This window comes from Mauremys reevesii, linkage group 15 (genome assembly GCF_016161935.1).
Source record: "Mauremys reevesii isolate NIE-2019 linkage group 15, ASM1616193v1, whole genome shotgun sequence".
Taxonomy (NCBI): Eukaryota; Metazoa; Chordata; order Testudines; family Geoemydidae; genus Mauremys; species Mauremys reevesii.
Window position 1 is genome coordinate 38,150,911 of NC_052637.1, and position 14,403 is coordinate 38,165,313.

A 14,403-nucleotide genomic window follows, 5' to 3' on the forward strand; every position below is an offset into this window, starting at 1 on the left:
CAACACTGCTGCAAATGCTGCAAATGTGGCCACACTGCAGCGCTGGTAGCTGTCAGTGTGGCCACACACCAGTGCTTTCCCTACACAGCTGTATGAACACACTGTAACTCCCAGCGCTGCACATCTGCAAGTGTAGCCATGGCCTGAGTGTTAAAGACAAGAACACTTCTGTTAGCTGCTTTCAGGTAAGCCTACAGCTATCTGGGGACATGATTCAGACCCTGGTCTTTGTTGGAGCAGATGGGCGTGTCTGGCTCAGCAAGACAGGGTGCTGGGGTCCCTAGCTGGCAGGGAAAGCAGGGGCAGAGGTAGGCTTGGCACATCAGGTGGCAGATCCCAAGGGGGGGTTCTGTGATCCAACCAATCACACAGGGTTCCTAACATTTATGTACAGTGTTCTCTTAAGATATGGGTTGGTTTGTTTGTGTTAAATAACCTGAAAGATTCTTCCACCCTTCCATGCAGGTTAGTGAAGCTTTTGTGGAGGAACTTCTTTAGGTTTTAAAACATGTTTAAAGATTGCTCACTGACAGCAGTCCCTGTGAAGTTTGTCATGGGACTACTCATTTAAATACCTTGCTGAATCCCATGGGCCTACTCACTTGTTTAAATACCTTGCCTTAATGTATGCTGTAACAATAAACAACTAGATTCAGAGAGAAGGAAGCCTGATAAAAGTTGAGGCCAAGATATGAAGAAATGAGAAGAAGGGGAATAGACATCTAACAGTCTTTTGTACATTTAATGTTAATACAGTATTTCATTGTTGGAACAGCACAGCAAATCCATCACCTTTTCTGGAAGCTTTATCTTTAGCTAAACATTTAATTACCTTTATCCATTTATCATTTTATATAGATTTTTCTGGAAATAATAGGTAAGGGACCAGATTTTTAAAAGTAGTTCGATGTTGATGTGCTCACCATAACAGTGTATAACTGATTTAGAAGCCTAAATATCATTTTTGAGGATTTTGGCTTGTAAGCACCTACATCCCTTTTGGAAATGAGATTTAGGCTCTGAAATCAGTTAGGCTTTGCAATGCTGAGTACAGCAATGGCTAAAAACCTTTAAAAATCTGGGCCTAGGTCTTCCCTTTTCAAGTTTTCCTATGGTTTCTAATCTGGCATGGAACCTTGCATCCACAGAGTAAGTGTAACTTTCCCTGAAGTAATGAAACCAAGCTAATTTATCAGTAATTGCTTATATCTGTTCTGTCCTTTCCTTCCACTATTGAAATTCCTTGTGTGTATTGACTTTACACTGAAAATGACATTATATCAAAGCAAACATGCACATGCATGTGACGTGAATTAAAGAAGAGAAATAGGAAGAAGAAAAGAAACGGAGTCTTGGTGACTTTAAGTTTGGTACATCATTGGATGAGATATGGTGGGTTTGGCTATAGGTTTTTTTAATTTGTTGTATAATTTTGTTGCATTCTCATTTGGTTTTTAGTTAGGTTTGTTAAGGTGTTAAGGTACCCAGAGATCCTTAGCATAGGCTCTGTTGGCAGTTACAGGTGCTTAGGTGCTGTTCAGGATCAGGTCCTAAGAGCTCCCTTTGAGGTCAGTGGCAAAAGGCCCTAAAATTCTTACTATTACTCCCAATAATATTAGCCAAATACAGAAAATCTTCAAGAATATACAGCAATAAAGACCTAGATTTATGTTATTTATTATTTGGATACTGCATGTGTTTATTACAGTGGTTCACAATCTTCTTTTTGCTGGTGCTCCTGCTTGGGATAGATTAACCCCATACACTATATCCTGACATAGTTATCATTGTCTTGTCTCTCCTTTTTTTCTGTTCATTTTCTTCCTTCTGTCTTCATGCACATACCTACCCATGTTTTTAGGCTGCATCAATCACAGTGATATCGGAACACCTTACCTTTTCTGTCATTTTCTCTTTATTCTTTCTTCCTTCCTTACCTGCCCTCCCTTGTTTTCTTTCTTATTCCTTCTTCGTTTCATTTTTTGCTGACTTTTTCTTTCCCTCTTTTCTGACCCTTTTCTCAAGTGACTTCACTGCCTCACTCACCAGAAGGCTACATGCTACAAGGGATGATGTGGTGCAGTGTCCATTGGCTTCACACAGGACTGAGATGAGCACCATGGGAGCAGACAGAGGCCAGTGTGAAATGCTGCTGCTGCAGCTATATGCAGCTGAGCTGCTCCATCAGTCAGCTACATCATGGGTCACCACAGGGAGAGAAAGTGGATGGCTTTCAAGGAACTAGCTGCTTTGCTTTTCCTGAAGCTGTGGCAGTATATATGCAGGGAAGGTAGATATAGGGGTCTGCTGCTTTCCACACCAACACTTATCCTCTCCTCTGACCCTCTCCTCCAAAGAAGCCCATTTTGCAGGTTGCGAAACACTGGTTCATTAGCTAGTCATTAGTATTAACAGACTTGATCCTGCAAGGTGCTTTCCATGCCACCAGTTATATATGCTAGCACAATGTGAACGTTTAAAGATGTGCTTCTAAAAAACAGTCAGAAGTAAGATTGTCCACAGAAGGATTCTCATCATTGATGCAACTTCTTGAGGGATGGGAGGGGTGAGAATTTCTGAAAACTTTTAGACAAAAAAAGTTCAAAATAAAAATCCTTCATTTGCTGAGGATCAAATGCCAATGTAATTTACTCATGAAGGTGTTCTAGCCACTGACTCAACTCATGCTTCCCTATGCCACCTGTGAATGATGCTGTACTTCAAGGCTGCACAGAGATATCTGGGGGGCTGTGGCAAAATCTGAAACTGAGGTTCCTCACCCTTCCAAAAAAATTACCACTGAGGGGAGGCCTTTTTGGGGGGACAGGGTTTTGGAGAGTGAATCCACTCCGCATTCACACCCCAGCAGGAGCTCCTGTCCCATGGGGCTGGGGCTGGCTCCCCACTCCAGGCATTGCAATCTAGTATATGGGTCAGAGTGCCACTCAGGTTTAGCCAAGCCACCTCTCCATCATGAGAGAGGGGCCGCCGGGCCAGACCTGAATGGGGCTGTGACCCCATGCACCAGTTCATAATACCACTCGGTTTGAGGGACCTCTCAAAAGTGGGTGGGGGCACGCTGCTCCTATTCCTCCCCTCCCCAGTCCCGCTATTCCTTAACTTATGTTTCGCCTCATGTGGTGCTGTATTTATATTGTATCAATGGCTCCTACCTGCCTGTGGAATATTCTATTATTCTCATTGCAGATCTCCATACAATTCAAAATAAATGGCTGATGATACATAAAGGGTTGAAAGGAAAATTCATCAGTCATTTATTTCAGGGTTCTCATTGGCATTTTGAGTGACATCCCATTGTTTTCCTTTTTAATACTTCTATTATATGGACATGCTAAAATATCTCTCATTTTGAAGCTGAATACCACATCTAACATTATGCTGCTATATATAGGTATTGAAATGTGGTGGAGAGCGAAGTCCTTTGGGCTATCTCAAGTCTTGTCATCTGAGTTTTTGTTTCCTTCTAGATTGAATAAAGAAACATTTCTCTGCATCAGAATATTTTCTTTCATTATTCTACTGCAATTTCTCCCCTCCCCACAGAGATCCCTATGAAAAGGTTCAAATTACACTTTCAATAAGTAATTTACATACTTTGAAACCATCAAAACAATTTTTTTCTGTAGGCAAATCATATATCTTCCAGTATGCACCCAAGAATACCCAAAGAGCAAGCAAAAATCAAACTAAAATGGACAAGCCTTGGAGAAAAGAACAGACGTAGGCAGATCTTACTTGTGCCCACTGAACAGGAATGCATTCTTTATTTTCCAATTTTAATTTTTAATTAAGTGCAAGTACCTCATGTGACACCCACACATTAAATTGTTAAACAAGCTCATGAAAGATTATCGTATAGGAACTTTTACTTTTCACATTAATTTAGGGTGAAATTCACCCTTGTGAGAATGCCAGCAAGGGGCCTGGCTATAACCAACCACTTAAATTCCTGTGATGAAGCAGAGAAACCACTAGTCAGCACAGCTACCACCTGTGGAGGGTAAGGAACCCCGGTGGGCCAGCCTCTAGTCCACTCTGGTCCCACGGCCTGCTGGGGATATCGGTTAGTGGCTCCTCCATGGAGCCGTGAGCCCGGGCATGTTCATCCCTATCCCCAATGCCTGCCCTTTTTGCAGCGTGAGGGAGAACCTGGCGCATGCTTATCTCAAATGTGCCAGGTTACAGCCCCTAATCTGGCTCCTCCAGAACCTCCTGCTGAGGTTCTGGCTGCACTTTTCCCCGCACCCATTTATATTTGCGCACACTGTCCACGGCCCCACCAAGTTGCGAAATCTCCCCATCAACCTCCTCCTCGCTCTGGCCAAAGTGGCCATCTTCAACACCAGGAGGAGGATGCTGGGCGAGGGGTTGCTCTGTGACTCTGGGGCCTATTTCCGCTTCTTCCTGGTCTCACGCATCCAGGCAGAGTTCCTTTGAGCAGCAGCCGCCGGCTCCCTAGACAGCTTTGAGGAGCGGTGGGCACTCTCCAGGATTTTCTGCTCGGTGTTCCCCTCTGGATCCCTAGTTTTGAACCTGTGACCTTCACTCCTGACCCTGTTATTCATTAGTTGTCCCCCGTTTTCAGTTGGTTCCTGGGTCCAGTGGTCCCTCCCGCAAGGCTGGGGGAGGAGCTTTGAGACATGGGCGACCTTGCATCTGCCCACCTCCCAGGATTTCCAATAAGGCCAGTCAGCACAGCAGGAGTTAAAGAAAGCCTTTGGGCCCAGCTAGCCCCTCCCTGCCATACCTGCAGCCAATGCCAGGCCTGGAGGGGGCGGGGGGGGCTAAAAGAAGGGAGCCTGGTTCAGTTCAGGGGTAGGGCTGAGGGGCCCGGGGCAGGGGCTAGTTCTCTCCCTGCCTATAGGAAATGAGATCTGTCCTGCCAGCCAGGGCAGCTACCTGAAAGTAAGTACAGGTTTCCTAGCCAAGGGAGGAAGAAGCCCGGTGCAGGAGGTAAGTGTGAACCCCAGAGACTTTGTGGGGCTTGCCCTCACCAGCTTGTGGCTTCCCTGCCTGAAGGAGTCTGGGGCTACAGGAAGGTGTTGTCTGGACCCCAGAGGGAATCTTGCAGGAAGCAAGCTGCCTGATACAGAAGAATCTCTGAGTTATGAATGGCTCAGGAATGGCAGTGGTCTGTAACTCTGAAATGTTTGGAACTTGGACAGAACACTATGGTGGTTCTTTCAAAAGTTTACAGCTGAACATTGACTTAATATAGCTTTGAAACTTTACTATGAAGAAGAAAAATCCTGCTTTCCCTTTATTTATTTATGTATTAGTAGGTTGTTTAACACAGTGCAGTACTTTTGTGTGTATCTACTGCTGCCTGATCGTATAGTTCTGGTTCCAAATGAGAAGTGCGGTTGGCTGGTCTGCTCATAACTGTGAGATTCTACTGTAGATTGGACTAGAAGGAGCCATTCCCCAAACTGAACAGACGGTTGGGAAGTAGCCTAGGGCAGCAGATTCTGATTCCCTGCTCCCTGTGTTCAAAGATTGACATCTGCTGGAGCTGGAGGGCCTAGGTCCCCTCAGCCTTAAAGGCTGAAGCTACTCCACTAGCACGGGGCTGAGGACCAGGTGATCTAACCCCTAGGCTACCAGGCCACCCCACCCTTGTTACAATCCCATACAGGCTGTTGTCAGAGTGGTAGTCAGAGTTGTACCGGTGTGGTGCTCTGCTTTCTCCTTGTTGATATCACTCGGCTGCGTGCGTGAGTTCCCTCTGTGTGCTGCCCCAGCTCTGCAGATAGCTGACACAGCAGACCCGACAAGAATCCCCAATGACCACAGAGTCCAGTAAGATGCAAAGCCACGTCGGCTAGGTTTATTGCGACCTCGGACACAATTGCAGTTCCCTGTAGGTTTCTTAGCCTAACTCAGGGCATACTACGAGAAAGTGCCTCTTGGCAAGGACCCGGCTTAGTGGCGGGACTTTCCACTCCCCCTACGTCCGGACAAAGACACCGCCCCAGGGGTACATTCTTATACACAGGTACAAACAAGTTACACATCACTCCTGACGTATTGAGGTGCCACCCCTCCACGTAGCAAGGTACAGCCCCTCTACGTATTAAGGTGCCGCCTTGTTCGATCAAAACAACTCTATCCATCATATTACACTTTTGCCCCTGTCATTGGGATGGGTCGGCCTGTCCTCCTGTTATCTATGGAATGTTTCAGTATAGTGTGTTCTAGTGCTGTGTTTATGCTAGGTGAATATACGTTTATGCAGCATCAGCCCTTTTCGTGCCAGCTTCTGTGAGCAGGGCCTACCTCTGGCTCACAGCTTAACTTTGCTTTATGTTAGCAAAGTCTTGACCATTACTTTAGTTCAGGCCTCAGGCCTCATACTGGGCCTTTATCAGGGCCTGCACTTACTACACAGGCCCTCTGCACAGAGGTAAATTTCACATTTAGAAAAGAAAATCAGCAAGTACATGTCTGCTGGGACTTCTTGAAGACCTATTCAGAACAGGTTAAGAAGTCATCTCACTACACTATTTTGAAGCCTTCTCTCTAAAGCTTAACACATGCTTAATGGCATGCTCTATTTACACTAACTGCATGGAGACACTATGCATTTTATATTGTCTGTTTGCTGCAAACAGCAGCATTAAAATTAAATGTGTCTCACTAGCATCCAGCTGGGCTTGTAACTGTAACAGAAGAATATTCATGGTGTACTATATATTGGCCAAGGACCTGTTGTTTTTTTTTATTACTATTTTTTTCACACCAAAGTAAATGAAAACTTTCTGCTAAATTCAACATCAGCAGAATCAGGCATGAAGTCCTGTTTGCCTTATTTACACAAATCTGTTGAAAGCAGTAGCACTTCTGCATGCATAAGTGAGTAGGATTTTGCCCTACAACTATAATGTATAAACAGACATTAAATAAATTATAGTTCAAATGATCATTTTTAACAGCTGAAGGTGTTAATTTCAAATAAAAGCTTGTGCCAGTTGTATGTCTTTTTTGTTTGTTCTGGAGAATAAGTACAGGACAAAACTGAAATCAGTAGCAGTTTTGCAAATATAATCTAGAGTGCATTGTTTTACTTCCTGTGCTACCATTATATTGCAGATAAGAAGATGTAGGGAAAACGCTGCATGGTTATTGAATAAGACCCAGTGCCATTTCCAGCTGTGACCATATGATCCTCCTTTATCTGGCCTACACAACTGTTTATACTCATGGAAACACAAATAATGGACATGACACAGGTTTGGCTGGACAAATGCAGTCTTAAAATATTTGTTTTAGAAGAATCAAAAGGGGGGGAAATGCAGAACCTCAACACAGGGGCTACCCTATTTATTGAAGAAACTTTTAAAATACAAAACTATGGTTAGGTTAAAATGAGGGGTGAAAACTCTTCTGGCTTAATAGAATAATATTTAAAAAATCTACTGTACACTCCTTTTGCTGCTTTTATTCAAGGGTCTCAAAATTCTTTACAAACCTTAGGCTATAGTACACATCCTGGGCCTAATTCACCACTCCATCACTGTAGATTTATGAGAGTGTAATTCTACTGACTTCAGTAATAAGTAAGGCCCCCAGTGCACAGGGGCAGCCCAAGGCATACGTACCAATTAAATCCCATTTACATCCTTTTTTGAAGACTTAAGTGGGAATTACAACATGCCGCCTTATGTTGACCTTCTGCACTGGGGTGAATCTCACCCTTTGATGCGTAAGCCACACACAGAACCTGTGGTAGATAGGGAAATATTATTCTCATCTTACCAATGAGGAAACTGAGTCCCTGGCCATGCCAAATTACATTTCCAAATCCGGATGCCTAAAGTTAGATCCCTAAATCCTGTGTAAGAGGTACTAAGTGTGCACAGCGAGCATTGGCTTCACTCAGTAGGAAAACTGGACCACTTAAATATGGGTTTAGGCACTGCAGTTGCCCTAACTGACTTGTCCAAAGTTATAAATCAGATACCTGAAGAAGAGCTCTGTGGAGCTTGCCTATCTCACCAACAGATGTTGGTCCAATAGAAAATATTACCTCACCCACCTTGTCTCTCTAAGACTGTGGGACCAACACAGCTACACTAACACTGCAACCAAATTGGGAAGTGGCAAATTAGAAAATGGGCACAGGGTGCCTACTAAGTCCTTAAACAACACACGCACACGCACACGCACACACTTGTTCTGTGGAGAGAGAGCGTGAGAGAGACATTTCTGCCCTAAACTGGGTTCATGACTGTGTGGTCCTCATCATCATTAATATCACAGTCAGAATCATTTTCATTATCAGTTATCTGCCTATCTAGAAGCTGAATCATTTATTACTTCTATTTATTGTGACTTCAAAGCTTTCTTTACATAAAGATCTTTAGCTCATTAGTGATGCTATAACTTTGCTAAGTTTAAATTTTGAAATAAATTTTTCCCTTACTGGAATATTTTAAACTTTAAAAAGCCCTGTTTCTGGCATTCCTGCCCCCATTATATCTTGAGGTTCCTGGAGAACAGAAATAAATATCCTGAAAACCTTGCAACTTATTTCTGTCCTTTGAATAAATGTACAGTATTATGGGTTAAACCCGAGAAATAGTCAGTAGGTTAATGTGCATCATAACAAAGGAAACCCCTTTTGGTTACATTAAAGAATTCCCCCTACTACTACTCAGCCTTCGAAGAAAGCTTAGCAAACAATAATTGCCATTTACCAGAAAATAAAACACAGTGCTCTAAGCTACAGACTTTCTTCCCACATAAAATATGTCTTAAAAATATTTTTTTCCAGAAAACATGAGCATAATTTGAAAACCATACATTTTAGACACATCTTCTAATAAGCAAAAAGAGGATGTCTCATAGTCACTTGCCAATTGATTTTGTTCCAGAAGTACTGTATCACCTTTTATAAGCCAAGAGCTATATTTATTTTAGTTTTGCACCTATCCTGGATCTTACAACATAGATTTTTCTGTACTTCCATCCAGTAGACTCTTATTCAGCCTGAATTTCTGCTAGGGTCCATGTAAACTAAAAGGAGTCCGTTTTTTGCAGAAATTAGTTGAAAAATTAGTCCATTTCCATAAATGCAAAAAAGAAAAAAAAAAGTAAAGTAAAATAATCCACCAGCAAAAATACACACATGTGAATTCTGAGTAGTTTTACATATTATGACTAGTGTGCACCTACCAGCATATATCATCACCTGCTCTTCCCAAAGTGCTTATGTCTGCTTTTTTTTTTACTGTGCAGCCTGAAAAATTAAAATTGCAATAATCTTGCTGACAACTATTCTTGTCAAGATCAGAACTACTGCAGAATATTATTACTGTACATTCTGTCTGCTAAAATGTTGACAGCACTTTAGCATCTATGTGAACAAAGTCTGAATAAGGTAACTGACCTATAGTATATCACACATCTTTCTCAACATTTGTTATTTATATGCAAAATTACAGCAAACGTGTGGTTAGGTGGAGAGATTGGTTAGACATAAGGATCAGAATTTTCAGAAAGGCCCAGGACCAATAAGTGGGTCATATTGTCAGAAGACCTTTGTTCCCATTTAGGTATCAAAATAATTGGCTGGATTTTCAGAAAGACTCAGTACACATTATGTGCTGAGCACTTTTGAAAATTGGCTCGAGTGCCTAAATAGGATCTGAGGTCTTTTGAAAATCTGACTCCATTTATGGGCACTAAGCACTTCAAAATCTGGTCCTGAGCTTTTTTTAAAATCTGGCTCTAGATTGATCCCTGAACATCATCGTTCTAAGGAAGGAACATACCCTCTCTTCCTCAGTAATCAGAGGTGTGTCTGAAGTGGACCTCAGATCTGCATCTCCTCCAAAAACACACACACTACTGAGGTTACATCTACACTATCCCTGATCGCTCTCCCGTCGACTGCTGTATTCCAGCTCGGCGAGAGGCGGAAGCAAAGTCAACGGGGGAGCCACGGCAATCAACCCTGTGCCGTGAGGATGCAAGGTAAGTTGAACTAAAATATGTCGACTTCAGCTATGCTATTGTCGTAGCTTAAGTTGTATATCTTAGGTCGACACGCCACCCCCCTCCCCCGCCCAGTATGGGCCAGGCCTGAGGCAACCTGGATTTAAATCTGCTTCTATAGTTTTGCCTGGCCATCACAAAAAACTCCACCACCACAACTAGAATGAAATGATGACAGATTTGTGACTGTTACAAACTGGAATGAGTTTACTGGCATAGCTTCCTACTCCCCCTTTGTCCACCACAAAAGTACCATGCTGCTAGGCACAATTATGAGGCTGTTCAGCAATAAGCTAGAAATGAAATACTGTAGACCCTCAGAGTTATAAACACCTCGGGAATGGAGGTTGTTCATAACTCTGAAATATTCATAACTCTGAACAAAACATCATGTGGTTCTTTCAAAAGTTTACAATTGACTTAATACAGCTTTGAAACTTTACTATGCAGAAGAAAAATGCTGCTTTCCCTTAATTTTTTTAGTAGTTTACGTTTAACACAGTACTGAGCTATATTTGCTTTTTTTTTTTTTTTTTTGTCTCTGCTGCTGCCTGATTGCGTACTTCTGGTTCCAAGTGAGGCGTGTGGTTGACTGGTCAGTTCGTAACTCTGGTGTTTGTAACTCTGAGGTTCTACTGTACTGTGATACTGTGCAGAACAGATATGAACTACATCGTCTGAGGTGTGGGAAAGATTGCATAGTACCATGATTTTCCAATAGCATGCCTGGCTCAAGTCAAATTAATCTTTCGCTCTCATCATTAGTGCTAAAATCACCTACTAAAACTCTTAAATGCATAAAAAAAGAATTTCTGTTGTGCACAAAATTCAAAGAAATTCACACAAAGGCCTTTCCAAAGGGGAAATATTAAAGCAGTCAAGCAGCAATATCATCTGTTTATAAAAGTCATTGGCCCATCCATCAGGACTTGGTGCTTTATTAAGGTTTCAGTTCTGAGATCACTTTTTCAATCTCCTTAAATGAGAAGTTGATTTAGAGCTTTCATAGCTTCCCATATAGTAGAAGTTCAGCTTATGAAGGAAGGCCTGACACCTACCAAGAATAGCAGGCTGCTAGGAAATTTAGAGAAATAAATTAGAGCAGGCCAAATTAGTGTCTGGTGTTCAAATACCTCTCAAATGATCAGAATCAAATATTATGCCGATGGAAAGAAGAGTGTTTCTTTAGTTGGAGGCAATCTAAGCCGTGTTTACATTACCTGGCTTCATTTCAGGAAAATGCCATTTTTTAAATAAAGTAAAATATCACCAGTATCAATTTATTTTTAAATAAGCCCCCTCCCTCCCTAGTACAGATGGTCTGTTAGTTGCTTGATAAGAGCCCATGTTTCTTTTCCAATAGGACTTGATACATTTTCAGTCAGTTAAATGTTTGAACTTACTTAGATGGTTTTTAATAACATAAAATCAGTTATCGTTAAAATGATTTTCATTTGAACTTTAGTGCTGAATTGCCAGCACTTCAGAGAGTTCTTTATCTGCCAGTGGTATTTGTACCAGCCTTTTGTCATCTGATATGGAGCCCAGTACAATCTAGAGATTATTATTTGCTGTCTTTGGTTTTGCCCTCCATCATGGATGTTAATAGATAAGAGTTTTCTGTACATTATTTGTACTATTATAATGCAGATCTGTTCTCCGTTTAGCTCTGAATTCACTTAAAGGAAGTCTGGGAGTGGGCATAGACAAGTTAATTTAAAGAGCTGGTCTAGGCAGATAATTGAATCAAAAGCACCTGGCCCGATAAAAGGCCATCAGGGCACAGTTACAGGGAAGTGCTGCTAGATAAAGAAGCTCTCCCAATGGAGAGAAACTCCCTGAATTGAGAATCACAGGCCCCAAGGAGGAGGGCGGTAAAACCCCTGAGCTGAGGGAGAGACTACAGGTCAGAGAAGCAATGATTGAGAACCACAGGCCCTATTGAATAGATCTCTGGAGAGTTCCTTGGATATTGGTTAGAGTCCTCCAAGGAGTCCAGGATCCTTCTTTTTCACTTTGCCTTCCTGCACGTGGCTTCTTATCCAAAATATGGAAGGTCTGGTATTTCTTTCATACATAACCTTTAACACTCTGTCAGGTGACTCCATGATCAGCCTCAACAAGTGACCACCAACCCTACCAACTGACTTCATTGCCAGGCAATTGCTCACCTGATAAACTAGTTCTCATGAGTCGGAAACAGTCTATTGTCTAGAGTGCTTCTTTTTGAACAGAGGATCATCCAGTTGTAATGACTTTGTTAGCCCTCAACTGCTACCCCTTGGAATTCCTGATCGACATGGAGGTAAAAGGACAACGGTGAAGGCAAACAAGCTTCACATTGGAAATGGAGTTTGCAGATTGATAAAAGACACAGGCAGGGTTCATGATCTCACACATGACTCAGAAGTTGTACATAGCTTTCCTGAATCATCACAATATGTTCCTGGTGTCGATAATGGCATTGCTGAAGCTGAAGCTTGATTTCAGGAGGACAGATTCCGGGAGCTCATGCTGTTCACCAACTGAGAGCTGCAGGCAATGCCTCACCAGTTGTGGAGCCAGGTTTCATGACCACTTTAGGACTAGCAAAAACCATCAGTGACCCCCAGATATTCAGAGCAGGTAAGGCTGGAAGGGCCAGAGGTAAATGAGCTGTGGGATTTCACCTTGTGCTATAGGAGAAGAGGAGACCTGAAGTCTTCATGGACTGAGGTCCCTCCTTGGTAACCTCTGCCACATTCTGGAGCTGGGAGAGGGAGGGGGAGAAGAAATAATATGAAACTTTGAATTATTCTGCAGTTTTCCCTTATGAGGAAAATATGGGTTAGAAATAAGCCTTCTTCAGAGCACTATGCATATTCGCCTTAGATAATTAATTAGTTGATTCTGTGGACCTTTGCTCCTGCAAATTGGACTACTATGAAACGCCTGCAGCTGAAGAGGTTTCATATGTTTTTTTCCCCCAAGGTTATCCATCCAGGTGACTGCTTGCCTGGGTAAATCTCAAATGGCAAGTCACTCAGGGAACATTATCTAATTGCTAAAATCCATATCTTCAGCAGGCGTAAAACAGTGTAGCTTCACTGCAGTCAGTGGAGTCATACCAATCTAAACCAGCTGAAGATCTGGCCCAGAGATGTTACACTGATTTCTCAAAAAAAGGAGGTTAAGTCACAAGACAAAAATCACAATTACATCTCTGTTTGTTTCAGAGTAGCAGCCGTGTTAGTCTGTATCCGCAAAAAGAACAGAAGTACTTGTGGCACCTTAGAGACTAACAAATTTATTTTAGCATAAGCTTTTGTGGGCTACAGCCCACTTCATCAGATGCATAGAATGGAACATATAGTAAGAAGAGAAATATACATACAGAGAAAATGAAAAGGTGGGAGTTGCCATACCAACTGTAAGAGGCTAATTCATTAAGATGAGCTATTATCAGCTGCTCTCATTGAAATCAAATGGAATATATCCCGCTGACTTCATTGGGAGCAGGCACAGAACCATGAAGGGAATATTGCACATGTTGTCAGGTTTTTAGTCTCGGGTCTGATGAGTGATGAAAAGGCAAGTTTAAAGCTGATGTGGTGCTTCCCCACCCACAAACCCAAACAAGTGCTTTAACCTCTCTCTTAGGGTGACCAGATGTCCTGATTTTATAGGGATAGTCCTGATATTTGGGGCTTTTTCTTATATAAGCTCCTATTACCCCCCCACCCTCTGTCCTGATTTTTCACACTTGCTGTCTGGTCACTCTACTCTTCCTTTGTCCTTGGTATCTCTTTCAGTTCTCATCCCTTCACATCTCATTGCTTCATAGAGTTATTACTGGTTAGAGGAGGAAGGGAGCAACAGGGCCGCCCGGGGGGGCGGGGGGCAAGTGGGGCAATTTGCCTCGGGCCCTGCAGGCAGCAGTCTGGGTCTTCGGCGGCATTTCGGCAGCGGGGGGTCCTTCAGTGCTGCCGAATACGCAGAGCGACTGAAGGGCCCCCCCTGCTGCTGAAATGCCGCCAAAGACCCGGACCGCTGCCGGGTGAGTACAAGCGCTGCAGCTCCCCTGCTTTGCCCCAGGCCCCCTGAACCCTAGCCTTCACAACCTCCTCAGGCAAGGAGTTCCACAAGTTGACTGTGCACTGTGTGAAGAAGAACTTCCTTTTGTTTGTTTTAAACCTGCTGCCTATTAATTTCATTTGGTGACCTCTAGTTCTTGTATTATGGGAATAAGTAATTAACTTTTCCTTATCCACTTTCTCCACATCACTCATGATTTTATATACCTCTATCATATCCCCCCCTAGTCTCCTCTTTTCCAAGCTGAAAAGTCCTAGCCTCTTTAATCTCTCCTCATATGGGACCCTCTCCAAACCCCTAATCATTTTAACA